At 46.7% G+C, this 14,005-nt stretch overlaps 1 protein-coding gene and 1 long non-coding RNA gene across 3 annotated transcripts in view; one reads left to right on the top strand and one right to left on the bottom strand.

Annotated features, from left to right (window-relative positions):
• Nucleotides 1-12,512, bottom strand: part of Pxb (pxb) — a 244,252-nt gene extending 231,740 nt beyond the window's left edge. Inside the window, exon 1 of the mRNA XM_070662526.1 lies at nt 10,254-12,512. The gene's annotated coding sequence lies outside the window, so the exon portion shown is untranslated. The remainder of the gene's footprint in view (nt 1-10,253) is intronic.
• LOC139106062 (uncharacterized) overlaps nt 1-14,005 on the top strand; it is a 100,455-nt gene that overhangs the window by 71,517 nt on the left and 14,933 nt on the right. The gene's annotated exons all lie outside the window — the stretch shown is intronic.

Here is a 14,005-nt window from a genome sequence, read left to right as displayed (position 1 = left end):
GGATGAGCTCGTTACAAAGACACAAATTTGTCTTCCCGGGCTAGTGGGCGGTATCCGTAAAATCGAGTTAATTGCGACGCTTTACACAAAAATAAAGGAAATATATTTAAAATTATTATTAAAAATATGCAATTATGTAAATTCATATTCGATTAAGAAATATTACTGGAATTACGTATTGCTACTACATTGCTTTTTCTTTTCCAAACTATAACGTGTACACATTTCCACGCATTCGGCACGGCTATTATTATTGTAATTATCAGGATTTTCTTAAAATCCCTTCGCATTAGCCTCGCGGCCTTATCACGCAGCTTCACGTAGCGTTCACGGCCCCCATCTGAACAGGGGCTGCTTTACTCGCTAAAAGCTGCTTTAAATCCCAGAGCTCGACGGGACAAGGAACGTTATTTCACCACGTTATTGTACCGTGCCGAATCGTGACGACGTGTCTCGACGTTTGATGTCGCACGGGGGACAGCGGAGGCGCTTTGGCAACATTTTTAAATTCAAGATTAAAACGCGGCGCGACCCCCCGGGAACGCCGAAGCCGTTCCAAAGGAAAGGGAGAGAAAGGGGGTACGGAGGGAAACGGATTTTATCTTCTCGCCGTGCGATATTATCGCGCGGAACTATTTTTTATCCCCGACGGACCAGCGAGGAGGGGCAAGGACGAACGACGGAGAAATCGCCCCCGCCTCACGTTGATTAGTTCTGTTGCGATATCTCTCGGCCCCCGCGCCTTCCGGTCCCCCGAGAAAACAGAGGCGAGAACGAGGAGGGTCTTCGGCGTTCGCGATTTTTCTTTTTTTCCTTCTCTCTCTCTCTCTCTCTCTCTTCGTTCTCTTAGCTGGATACGAATCTCCGTTCGTTCTGACAAAAGAGGATTAGATAGAGCAGAAGTTATACGTGAGACAACAGTGTAAAATATTGTAATGAGTTTATCCTGACGGCAGCAAAATAGAGCCGCGGCATGTTAAAAGATTACTCGGAAATCTCCCCAGGCAAATAATAAGGAAACAACGAAAATCCAGTCCGCGAAAGTTGAAATTAAGATTTACGAATTGCTGCCTTCGGCAGTGAGCAATCACGGAGATATTTTTACCACCGTCGTAATTCTGACTTACTCCCGGTAAATAAGTTCCGGCGGGCCGCAATGGCCGAGTGGGCAAATGTTCGGTTACAGACCGTTTCCAAAAGAATCACGTGCCGGCGATAAAGCGAGCGTGATACTCGCGTTAGCGGCGATCTACTAACGGCTTTGCGAAATGCCGGATGAAAAATCTTCTCGTCTGTCGCGACGACACCACGGCGACGATGTGATTTACACTTCTCGCGACGCGAATCCGCGAATGTCGGAATCCGCGACTCGGAAAACCGCTCTCGCAACGCAGCGATCTCGTCACGGCAACATTTTAACGCTAACGCGCTTTCCTTTATTTGACGTAATGTTAGAATCTTCTCTGCTCTTGTAACCAGTAAGATAAAATAGCTACTATACAAATAAAAAATATAAAAGTTAGATTAAATTAAGTCTTATTCTCATCTAAATTATTCGTTGTTCATTAATAAATAATATTTTAACCTAAATAAAGTTTAAGTTTGGACAAACTTGTAACACATTTTGCGAGCGACCGGCACGTTTAGGGTGATGGATAACGAGATGGTATCGCCCTCGCTCGCTTTCTCGCCGTCACTGGCCTGCTGCCGATATATTATTCGGCACGTTGTTTTCTGCCGTAACAGAAGTGAAAATGGGGAAAGTGGTCAACACTTGGGGGATGATTGCGAGGATAGATGATCCATTATTGTATTGGTCAAGCGCAATATTTCTTTCTGAAAAACGTTTAGCGAATGAATAGAACTATTCATAGAATATTTATTAAAAATTTTAAATATTAAGTTCAGATTTATAAAGAAAAAAAAAAACTAATTTACAGTTAAAAAGATGTATGTTAAACAAAGAATTTGTGGAAAATAATATAAATGCAGCAATGTATTTTTAATTACATAATCAGGCGCTTGTGTGGTCACTTTATTTCTTTCTGAATGCAAATTTTGTCACATTGAAAGTAGAAATTCAGTTGCGTGTTATTTTAAAGGCAAATGTTAAACGTTCTGTATCATAACTTAGTTCTACGTTATGCTTTTAAGATAAAGGCCATTTGAAATTAACTGCAGGATAAGATTTTGTTATTTGCATTCCCGAAGTTTGTCCTCAAGAGAAAGAGAGAGAAAAGGGAAGGTAAAAGAGAAACGGAGGAAAGAGACGGGGAGTCCTTAATTTACAGTGCTATATAACTTTGTAATTATAATTCGGTTAAGATTTTCGCGGAGGAAGAAAGTTAACAGGAAGTTTGCGAGAAGCATTCCTGAAATTTTCTTGCAAACGCTACAAAACGCTCTGCATTATCTCGAATCTTGAGAACTCCTATCTACGTCGAAGGTGAAGAACGGAGTGTGAGTTTTAAATCGAGTTATATGTCACGTCTCCGAGATACATTATCCCCAAATTATTTTTTTTATTTTTTTTTAACGAAAACTCTACTGGTATCGAATCCACGAAAAGAATAAATTGACTGCTGTAACGTAACGTCATTGTATCCCGCGATGGAAATCAGTTTGAAGAAGGGGGACGAGCGAGAGCGAAGCCGCAGAGAATTGCGGGTGGCTGACTGAATTTACGTACGAACAGCGCGTCGAGATTCGCGGGGGGCAGAGAGCCTGATCTCGTGCAGCCGATGAAAAAACTAGGACCCCTTATTTAGTAGCCAGATGCGCACATATTCGATCCAATCACGGGCGTTTATTCAAGCTGTTTGCTGGACGACGCGATGTATAAAATAAAGAAAGAGCGAGCATTTCTTTCGCAAGAAAAACCTATAAAAAAAACGTCTCGTATTTTATAATGACGTAAAAATTATTAATACCATTATCGTGAAATTAAATTATTTATTATTATCGCGACGCAGTAGGCAATATTTTAACTAATTAGAAGTTACTTATTAAAACGCTATACATATAAAAGTAAAGTAAACGAAATTACCGCAAAACACGGGGAAAATTCCACTTACTTTTCGGGCGGGATTTGCTATTTGTAGGGTTAATCTCGTTTCGTGTTGAGTGTATCGTAGGGCGTTTCTGAAGAGCCCGTTGTCTCGACCCTCGCGACAACGTCATAGCGGCTCGAAGTCGGATTCGATTGCGCGAAAGTAATTTGGGTGAGTGGCAAGTCGGCGCTTGTAAGCGAGAAAATAGCGGCTCGCGGCGCGGGGAGTCACCGCTACGGGAATACCCTGATCTCATTTTGCTCTGGAAATCTGGAGAGAACTTGTTTATAGAATAAATTTCCTATTTATTACGATCAGCATCCCCCGGAGTCAATTATTTTCTTTCTGGCGCGAAAGTCGAGCTATTCACGAAAAGCGGATCGGTAACTGAGACTAACGGACTTGCGGGCTTATCGAATTACGTTCACGTCTGAGGAAATACGGAATCGTATGTTTGCACGGTGATATCGAAGAAATCGGAGAGTCCGACCGCAGAGTTTAAAGTCACGTGCAATCGATAACGTCCCACGTGTGTGGGCTTGTCAAATCGGCGGATGACGATTAGAGTCGTTGCAATGATGACAGTGTTACACTTTCAACGATCACGTATCGCGCGTTTGCATTACGATAACGAAGACTGTGCGTTCATGCGAGACGACTCGATAACACGTTCGACTACCGGGAATAAATGGTGGTTACGCGGTGCCAGTCGACACCCCGGCTGTTCGGTTAGATAACGCGAAGCAATCGGTCCTCAGACATTTGCACAGAACGGCTTATCGTAAAATAAATAAATAAATAAAGGTGACGCGATACCCACGGTGCCCGGTGGACAGTCGCGGATGATGTAACACGGCCGCATCGTTAAATATAAACTGCCGACGCAATCGCAAGCCACCTCGCAGAAACCGCAATGACGAACGTCGAAATAACTTGACGAAATACTTCTCGAATTTAATAGAGTGAAGTTTCTCTCTCGCGCGCTAAGTTCGATTCTATTAGAAATTCTATTCCAAATCGATTTTAATATGCGTTCTACAGAATTTACACCGCTCCGCGATTTACATGCTCGTCCCTTTCATCTCGCTTTTGCCGAACGCGTCGGAGTTTTCGCGCGCCGCGCGCACGAGGTATTCGGCATAAATTGCGACACGCGAATCGGGGAGCGTTAACGACTGATTAATAACAACGACAATCGCGGGGTCGGATAATAACCGCCGGTAATTCCGCGAATGCCTGCATCGGCGCGCCGATCCGTATTGAATTGCGATGCGATTGCGGTATACTCGTCTGGGCGTATCTTCCGCGCGCGACGTTGAATTTGCAAAACATCTGCGCGAAGCGGCGACGTGCCTCGTACAAAAACCATCCCGTGTTTCTGCGAACGTCAAAAGTGATTACGCATCCTGTCATCCGAGCGGAGAACTCCCGATCTCGCGGATAAACCTCGAATCGGATTCCGCGAGAAAAGGAGATCGAAGGTATCTCGTAGCTTTTAAACCCGACATTTTTCGCCCGCGATCGTTGGCGAATGTGTGCAAATTTGGTCGCTTGTTTACGAGCGAACGAAAGTCGCAGGATCGCGATGCGCGGAGCCACGGCGATGCGCGCGTAACGCGTTTTGCGCGCGGATACGCAACGTTTCCACCTCTCATACATAGAGATACGGGTGATTTACATACATATCAGTTTCATTTCGTTCGAGCCGCCCTTACGGCACGCGCGGTTTCCACGTGGGCGTGGATCGAAAAGGGACCGAAGAGCGGAGGGACGCGAGTGAAGGGTGTACGTGAGCGCGCCGTAGAACATGCACCGCGGAGAGCCCCCCATAGTGCGACAGATGCCGGTTCTCTCCCGCGCACAATGTCCGTAAATGAAGACAGAATGCGTTATTATTATTCTTTTAATTCGATTTTATCTACGCGCCGAGATGTCGTGTGCATATGCATGGTGCATGTCGCGCTGCTGCCCGGAAAGCAAAAAGTAAAAAAAATAAAAAAAATATTAAAAAAAAAAAAAAAAACTAAAAGCGGTGCGAAAGACCGGATTTTTTTCCGCTCGAGAAAGGGAGCCGACGGGCTAGAAAAATAAACTCGCGAAAGGATTCATAAATACAGAAAAAATTCGGAATCCCGACGGCTGCCATCATTCGCATGAAAGCGCCGACGGTGGCACTTGCCGTTGTCGTCGCAGACGAGCGCAGTGATTTCATCCGCACATTAGATAGATCGGATGGCGAGAGAAAAAGATTGCGCTTATTTGGATCCATTGTTACGTTATTGAGGAATAACAATAAGCTCCCAGGTGGGAAGATAAGAGATCAGCATCCTGCTGCGCGAACGCCTCCGCGGTCTAGCAGCTTTCGACCGCCGGTATCGCCGGATGGAAAGAGCATAAAATAAATAACGTTCAGAAGATACGTCTGAAAGTTCCGTTCGCTGGGAACGGAACGGCCAGAGGTACATTGGGAAAAAGTGTCACGCGGGAATCTGGTTTCCGCCTTTATTCCGGCTTAATAGTTACATGTCGAAAGGCAACGGCGAACGCTTATAAATAAAGAAACGTTCAATGGTCTTTAGGAAAGAACTTGCTTCCCCGAGAAGTCAAAAATGGTTTCTTTATGAGAAACGATATAAGAGACTGCGCGGGCGATAGGCGACAAAGCGCACAATTTATTTTCCACGGTTTGAGAATATTATAAGTTTGATTTCGTTGCTTGTTAAAAGAAATATTTCCATTGTACGTATAAGAATTAAATTCTTTCTCATCTTTCGACCAAGAAACCAAGCAATATAAATTATAAGTACAATTATATTTTCACCTTTAAAAAAATATAAGAATGAAATTGTTGAGAAATTAATAAGTATATATACAATTAAAATATAAAAAAAAAAAATTGACAAGAAAGAGATCAAAGAATGAATTGCTTGTCGTGCGATATATCAAGTCCGTCGACCCGACCGCGAGACTCATATTCAACCGGGCACAAGAAACGGCTGGATGAATTTCAGCGCGACTCGCGAGAGCGGGGATGTTCCGAATTTTCCACGGATAATCTCTGCCTCCGAAATTCTGGGCGCGGTCGCGCAACTCGATCCCTTGAAATAACGTCGACGAAAGTAGCCGGCTGAAACAGCCTGAAATCCTATTAGCGGCGCACAATGGGAATCGGGACGGACGGTGACGTTACTCGCGACGACGAGTCCTCTCGGTCAACGAGGAGGCTGCGTGAGTGTGATTGATTCTTTAATAATCGCGTTGCAGGATTTCGGCCCCGCCCGTTGCACGAAAGGCGGCTCGATAATGCAAATTTCGCAGACGCGAGTGGTAGACCCGGTAATTATGTATAGGGCTGTCGGGGGCGAAACTCAAAGGGAGAGAGAAAGAGAGGAGAAAAGAGAGAAAGAGAGAAGAAGCGGGAAGCAACACCGCGACACGGGGTACAACATAGGGGTGTCACTCGCAGCTGTTTCAACCCCAACGCGGCACGAACGAACCGCCGCACCCCGCGAAACGAATCAAGAAGCAACAACAGTCACTTGGTCATTAAGGGGCGTAGATCGTTGTTTGATTGCGGAGGTCGAGCCTGATTCTCTTTCCTTTTCTCGCGCGCAAGGATGGTGCAATTTTTCAAATTAATATTTTTTTTTTTTATATTACTGCTAAAAATATATATATTAATGCTGAGCGTTACGAAAATAAAAAACCGGAAACAATTATCTCCATTTTTGCACTCTCCTTTTTCCGTAAATAATCCAATTAACTGATATTACTGTTTTTCATGGTTATAAATTACATCGCGAGCACAAATAAAAAAAAATATTATCTAATATTAAACATGAAAATTGTTTTATCATTTGCGCAAAACAGATTTTGACTATATTTAGAATTGGATTTAATGTTATGAGAACGTATACCGCCCCCGTCTCCTGTTCGCCGAGATAAAGGTAGAAAGGTGTACGTTACCAGTGGTTTATCGGCGAGGTGGAAGTGCGGGTTAACGAGCGCGAGTAATTATTTGTATTATCCCGTAATGCGCGTTATTATAAACGTAATAGTCGTGTCATTTGTACAGAGCTAATTAAACGCGCGCGCGCGTACTCCACCTCTCTCTCTCTCTCTCCTTCTCGTTTACATGTAGCTCGTTATAACGAGCGATAAATATGTAATAATCGTTAGTCACCCCCATCGTTGTTTTCGCGAAAATCCCAGTCATTTTGGCGTCGACCCAGGCTGCGACGCGCCGTTCGATAATCCCGTTCGTAATTACCGCGAAAGGGCCGATCTGCTCGCCGTTTGCCTTTGCGGCGAGATATGCAAGTGCAAATGCAGATCTCTGCCCGACGCCAAGTGCGAGTGCCTTGGCGTCGTCGCCGTTCGCGATGCGCGATAAATCGCGGACGATATTAACGGCCGGAATCGAGTCGATGCATAAATTCGGCGGTCGCGGCGATACATTCGGAGAAATAACGCGTCTCCCTGGATGATTCATTATTCCAGCGCTCTAGCATCTATAAGATATCCGCGCGGAAAGCTATTCTAAAATTTGCCGCGAGACAAGTTCTAGTTCTAGGAAATCCATCAATGTATAATTATCTTAGTTAAAAGTCGGTAGTCACATATTTAATTATGACCACCACATTGCATCGAAAATAATATAAACCACGTGCAGCGTTTGTTCATGCGAACGGAAACATATTAAAATACTTGGGAAATATCCGAAATCGAAGCATTTGCATCGGGAATTTTGTGCCGCTCGAATTTATTCGATGTATTCGCGTATAACGTAGTCTATTTGAACCGGAACCGCGCGAATGCACCGGTATGTTCGCACTGTCGTCGCCGGTCGCGCAGTTGGACCGTCTCCAGAACGCTTGGGCTCGCCGAACTCTGTCCGCCTGTATTTCTGCGAGGGGCGCCTCCGCCTGGTCGGGATATAAATTAGATCGACTTGTCACCGGCCGCTGACACTAAATAATACTTAGCGACTGGATTAACGCGCGGTCTTTAACCGCGCCCGCCGCTTCCGACCGCGCGGTCCGGCCTCCTATTTCACGGATTGCATCGAGGAGACGATTTACGCGGCGGGCGTGGATCAGCTCGTCGCGGAGGCTGCGTCGAAAGAACAGACGGTAAAAAAATAAGCCGCCGTGATTTACGGATGATTAACGCGTGCCGGATTAAAGGCGCTGCGTCCCGGTCATATCTCGACTGCGTCTTCATACGCGCGGTAGGTTTGTCACATATATGTAAGATAATCCTGATGAGAAAATAAACACGTTGCGATACCCGAAACGCCGCGCGTTTTTCTAATAAATTAAAAATTCTCCGTGCTTTTGTTTGCTTGGGCAAGTTTCACGTAAACGCGAAGTTATCGCCGAGGAATTTTATTATTCAAGTTCGCTTTTTAGAGGAATTTACGGCGAAAGTATTCGAGTACCCTTTTTAAGGAAATATTGTTTCCGCTGGATCATTAGACAATAATTGGCCATTTATTCTCATCATTATTTTGCGAGTTATTACTTGTAGTAAAAAGTGAATAAGTAATAATGAGTCTATTATTACGTCGATTGGATTGAAAGATAATACGACAAGCGAGGAAAATAAAATAAAAACTCAACAAGATCGTCTTGTTAATTAAAAAGTATTTTTGCTAAACTCGATCTGAGAAAAAGAATCTATTAGAACAATAAAAGTCTAATACTGAAGTTAATTAAATTAAATTAATTCTACAATCAATAACGTCTGTAAAATTTAACGAGATAAAAATTCTCTATGTTTAATTTGCAATGCAGCGGAATTTCATTATAACATCGTAGAATAAAACTTTTGTGATATAAAAATTCAGCGAGCTTCGCGCAACGATATTAAAATTCGAAAACTCGACGATTAGACGAGGCTCGAAAATAAATCAATTTATGAATCATCTCGTTTCGATAACGAATGAAAAATAAGGTAATTCGGCGTAATTTACTCGTCCGCCGCAAATAAACGAACATTGTTCTCGAGCCGCAGATAAAAAAATATATCACGATTAAATTCGAACCTCATGGAATCGAAATAACTTTGCGCACGTCGCGCGGGCATAATTTCAATTTTAATAGCAATAACCGATCTGTGGAGCGCACGTAGGTGTACGTAAGCGAGTTATATGGACGAACGGCTCGCGCAACGCCGGTCCGACCCGAGTAATTCCCGTTCGCCTAATGGAGATAAGCCGGAACGTACGATGCGGTTTTCTCAGGTGGCGTAATGAGCGAGGACACGGAGCCCTTAATATCGCGGTCGACTTGCTCCCGCGGACGCAGGTGCGGCGAAATTGCCTCGTCGTAGAATCTGAACCTCCGTGGTGTCGGAGCCCCCAGTTCGTGGCACGGCTTTACGAACCGCGCGAAAGCCGAGCCTTACGAGGTACTATGCGCTTCCGCCGTGGTGTCCCCCGAGGGACAGTCGAGTGCCTCGGTACGAGCTGCTGCGGGGTTATCGTCGTTGAAATAATTAATCGAGGCTGCGTGCGAGATCGATAGTCCCGCCTGCATTGCGCCCAGCTTCGTTCTTATCTCGCGGGCTGGCTTTGAAAACGTGTATAAATTTACAGAAAAAAAAAAACATCGCCGTGCAACGTATTCGTTAATTGTAATAAATATTCGTTTTGTTACGTGTTAGATTGTTGCATTTCACGTTGCTCATTTATAAACGAAATACCGGGAGAACTGAGCGAGCGCGGCCGTTCTTGCCGCCTCTTATAAGATTACACACTCTCGCATAATAATGCGCCGCAAAGAAAAGGAGATTTACTTCTGCACGAGACGAGTTCTAAGCGACGCTTCGCCGCAGCCGTGCTGACACACGCCCGACTTCCGTGCACGTACGAAATTAATTTGGATCGTTATTTGCGTCAATAGCGCGCAGCTCGAACCGCGACTTAAACGCGCTTCGTTATGCGTTGCGGCATTAATTACTCTCTCCGCCTAGCCCGGGCGCCTCAATCACTTCTGTCTCGCGTAAACGCGTCAACACACACGTGAATGCAAACCTTCCAGAGAAGCTTTTGCGCCGTTGAAAATACCCCTCGAACGGAAGTTTACGGAGATGAATCTCGCGCGCGGAAATTTCTACACTCACCCAGGAACTGACGAAAAGCCATTTCATTTTTCGCGCGAGCCATATACTTAAACTCAGTCTAGGAGAAAAGAGACTTACCGTGTGAATCTGGAGGGAAGCCCCGTTCGTCACGTGCACCCTGCCGGCATTCTCCGTTCCCCTTTCCGGGCGTGTTTCCCTCGCTGGCTCTCGTTGCCAGAGCCCCGACGAACTTCGGTACGGCGGACTTCAGACCGCGAGGAGTCTCATCTCCACTTCCCGAGCGTTGGCAGTGAGGAAGGTAAAAAATATCACCCGGCGAGCAGCATCGGCGCGCGAGTCGATCTAAAGAAAAAAATACGTGTCCAGAAAATTTCACGACGATGTCCAGGGAATCGATTCAGTGACGAGCGCAGCTTGAGGAACTATTCTTATGATATACTGTTAGGTATTCCTGACGAGCTTCCTCGTATTCTCTCGTTTCGTGTATATTGCTATAAAAGTCGGGAGTGACTCTTTCTCTTGCAAGTGGTCACGTGGAAAAGCGTGCCCCGAAGTTCACTGAAGGCAACGACACGCTTATCGACCTCGGGCGGTCGTTAATCGTACCTCGTTAACGCGTTATCTCGACTCTTTAACTTCTCGCCGAGAGCGGATGTTTTCATTCGCTCGAATTCTTTCTCCTTCGTTTTAACGATGTTAGGCCCTTGATCGCCTACGATCGATCTTATTGTCTCGACTGGCGAATCAAGCCGCACCGCGAGGTGGCCGATGATCGATAAGGCGCTAACGCGCTAATTGGCAGACAGTGGCCGCCGCGCTCTAACCATCGAGTTAATTATATTTAATTGGCGGGCCATTAATTGTATCCTTAATTATGAGCTTCTCGTATGCGGCTTCGGTAACGATCGAGATGGCGATACGCGATCGAATAGGGACCACCACGACATAAGCGAGGGAATTGCGAAGACCGAAGACGCCGAGGAGGCCACCACGCCGGCGAGAGACGAGGTACAACAAAACCGTGCAAGGCCCGGGATATTAAACGATCCGCGACGCTCCCGTCGTCGGATTAATTCAGCAGGATCCTTCCCTGAGGTCGCAGCAATCGAGAGGCCTCGACATCGAATCCGTCCGTGATTTTGCCGGATGAAAAGGGCTCGGAGTGTCTCGAGGACGGGCCCTTACAAGGCTTCTTACGCGCCTCGATGCCTTCTCCCGAGAGGATCGTTCCGCGGGGACGAGGGTCGCCGTCCACTTTTCTTCGCGAGAGGCGCCCTTTTTCCGGCACGATGGGCGTGCTTCAACCCGTCGCCTCTACGGAAAGCTCCCTTATTACGGCGATCGATCGGTCACTCCCTTTCTCTCCGATCCAGACACGTTTCGAATGGCACACGAGGATTATTACGCGTTCTCAGAGCCGCGCTAGATCACTGACGTGAATCACGATTGATCGTAATGAGCGCGCGATGACTGACGCCGTCGTCATCGTTCGCGAAGAACTCTCACACTGTGCACGCGAGTTACGTCGGACGATTAGGCACTCTTCGTGGCGAGATTGGTTCCAGCGTGCGTTGTGGAACAGCAAACGTAGGTACCTCTCGAAGCAGATCGCGCGAAAAATCTTAAAGCCTAAAAGTACACGAGTCTTTGCATCGCACGCTTCCGCCGGCGTCTCTTCCGTTACGCGGCGCCGAGCTTCCGAATACAAATTCTTCTCGACGTCTACGTTTCTGTATAAAATGTCGGGGCCGCTTAAACGGCGAATTCTTCGTGGGGTGTGTGTGGGTGTGTGTGTATGTCTACGCGAAATATTGAACTCTTCACGGCGTCTACGGTTCAATCTCTAGGCTACGCGAGCTACGTATCAATCTTCACGTGCGCGCACACTTATTCCCTCGACCGAGTCCCGCGTATGGTAAATGCAAACGCGCCCCATTCGTCTTCATCGGCACCGAGTCGACTTTAATCAACTTTAATAAACTTGAAACCCCGGGAACGTCTCGGCGGATCGATTCCAAGCTCTCGTTATATCCCACGATGTTCTTCACGAAATTCGCAGACGACCGATGAAGATTTTCAATGGAGGCTCGAGGAGCAGCGAGATCCTCCGAAAAACAAAATCGTGAAGCAGCCACATGAAATGTGCTCGTAATAAACGAGCGTGTGGTTTTTGACAGACGTTACCGCTACCGTGATTAAATTGTCGCGCGCAGACGTCGAGGTTGCGACCGGAATAGTCGTCCACTCGCGCGAGCACCCGACGACGAACTCCGAGAGGAAAACCCGGCGCGGAGGAGGCACCTTCGCCGAGGTAGAGGAGAGGTCACCCCGCAGCGAAGCGGGCTCTCGGCACGACTGAGAGGCTCGGGACCGCGGCAACGAGAGCCACCCCCGCCGTTGCGAGAGGGTGGCGGAGACCCGGCGGTGTGTAGGTGCGCGAAAGAGAAGGAGGACTAGAGGACAAGAGGGCGAAAGAGAGAAGGAGATAGAGAGCACGCGAGAGAGGACGAGGAGCGCTGTGCGCGCAGCCGCGAGTTCGAAAGCTGGACCGACGACATTAATTGTGCTCTCCTCTCGCAGCGAGGCGAAAACTAGCGCGAGAGATCGCGAGCACTCGCCCGCGTCGCTCGCGAGACACGATCGTCACGAGGGGATTTCTATCACGCCGGGTTCTTCGATTTGCAAGAGGGTCGTTCGCTTCTCTCCCCCGCTCGCCACGCTACGCGGCTTTCCATCAGACCGACCGCCCCAGTCGCTTTTGCAGCGGGCCCCATCGCCTTCCTATTCCGCCGACCTCTCGCCCCCTCCCCCCTCCCACGACCGCTGCACCTACCCTGAAATAATGGACGGATAATCTGTTCTGGCGCGGTCCCGCCGGGACTAAAAGGTTCCTCCGAATTCGTCGAGCAACCCCTGGCGCTATCACCCCATCCTTTGACCTCTCGGTTTCGGTTGCTTTCTCAACTTTTTCACCCTCGCTCGTCGACCATTCGCTCTCCCGCCTGACGTTCCCTTTCTCGAATGACGCCCTTCGTTCTCTCGGGATGCGCGAAATCGAACGCGGATGCAGACCTCAAAGTTCCTGCCATGGGCATCAACAAGCGCTGCTTAAAACAATCGACGCTTTCGAAAAGTAGAACCTTATTTGCGCGCAGTAATTTTGTAAAAAAAAAATAATAATAATAATTACAATAATATATCTTATTATAAAAAGTTAATATATCATATATAAAATAATATACTTTTTCACTGCAAACCGAGGCAAAAACTTCTTTAAAAAATCTTTTATAAAACAAAAAAACTATTTAAAACCGTTTACACGTCTTATCTCCAATATTTTTAACAAACTGCAAAAATTCGCGAGATATTTTTAAACCACGAAAGAACATTTTTAAATAATATCGAAAATTGGTCAACTTTTTCCATCTAGAACAACATTCGATCCAAGTTTTGTTATCTATTTCCCTCCGGACGTACGCTAGTTAAAAAAAAAAATCCTCGCTAGATAAACGAAGAGTGGGACGGTTAGGGCACGACTTTTTAGTGCCGCGTTTGCATAGAAAGCACGTTTTACGGCGAGGTGGACGTTCCGACGTTCCAGGCCCCTATCAGCGGTTTTGGTGGCGAAGTGGCACGCAATTAGAAGTGTAGCAGCCACGCCATAAACATAAAGCGTGCGGCCCTACGCCCACGTCAAACGATTCTGGCTTTTACTCCCGACAGTCGTAACGGCGACACGAATGGAAGGTCCGGCGCTGCACAGGCTCGCGTCCCTCGTCATGAATAAGAAAGGTACGCTCGACCCTTTCACGTTTACAAAATCCGTAATTTACATCGACGCGCGCGTGGAAACGCCAACGCGACCGACC

The sequence above is a fragment of the Cardiocondyla obscurior genome, linkage group LG10, assembly GCF_019399895.1.
Source record: "Cardiocondyla obscurior isolate alpha-2009 linkage group LG10, Cobs3.1, whole genome shotgun sequence".
NCBI classification, from domain to species: domain Eukaryota; kingdom Metazoa; phylum Arthropoda; class Insecta; order Hymenoptera; family Formicidae; genus Cardiocondyla; species Cardiocondyla obscurior.
The sequence above is the reverse complement of the archived record's forward strand: the minus strand, read 5'-3'. Positions and strand labels throughout refer to the sequence as shown.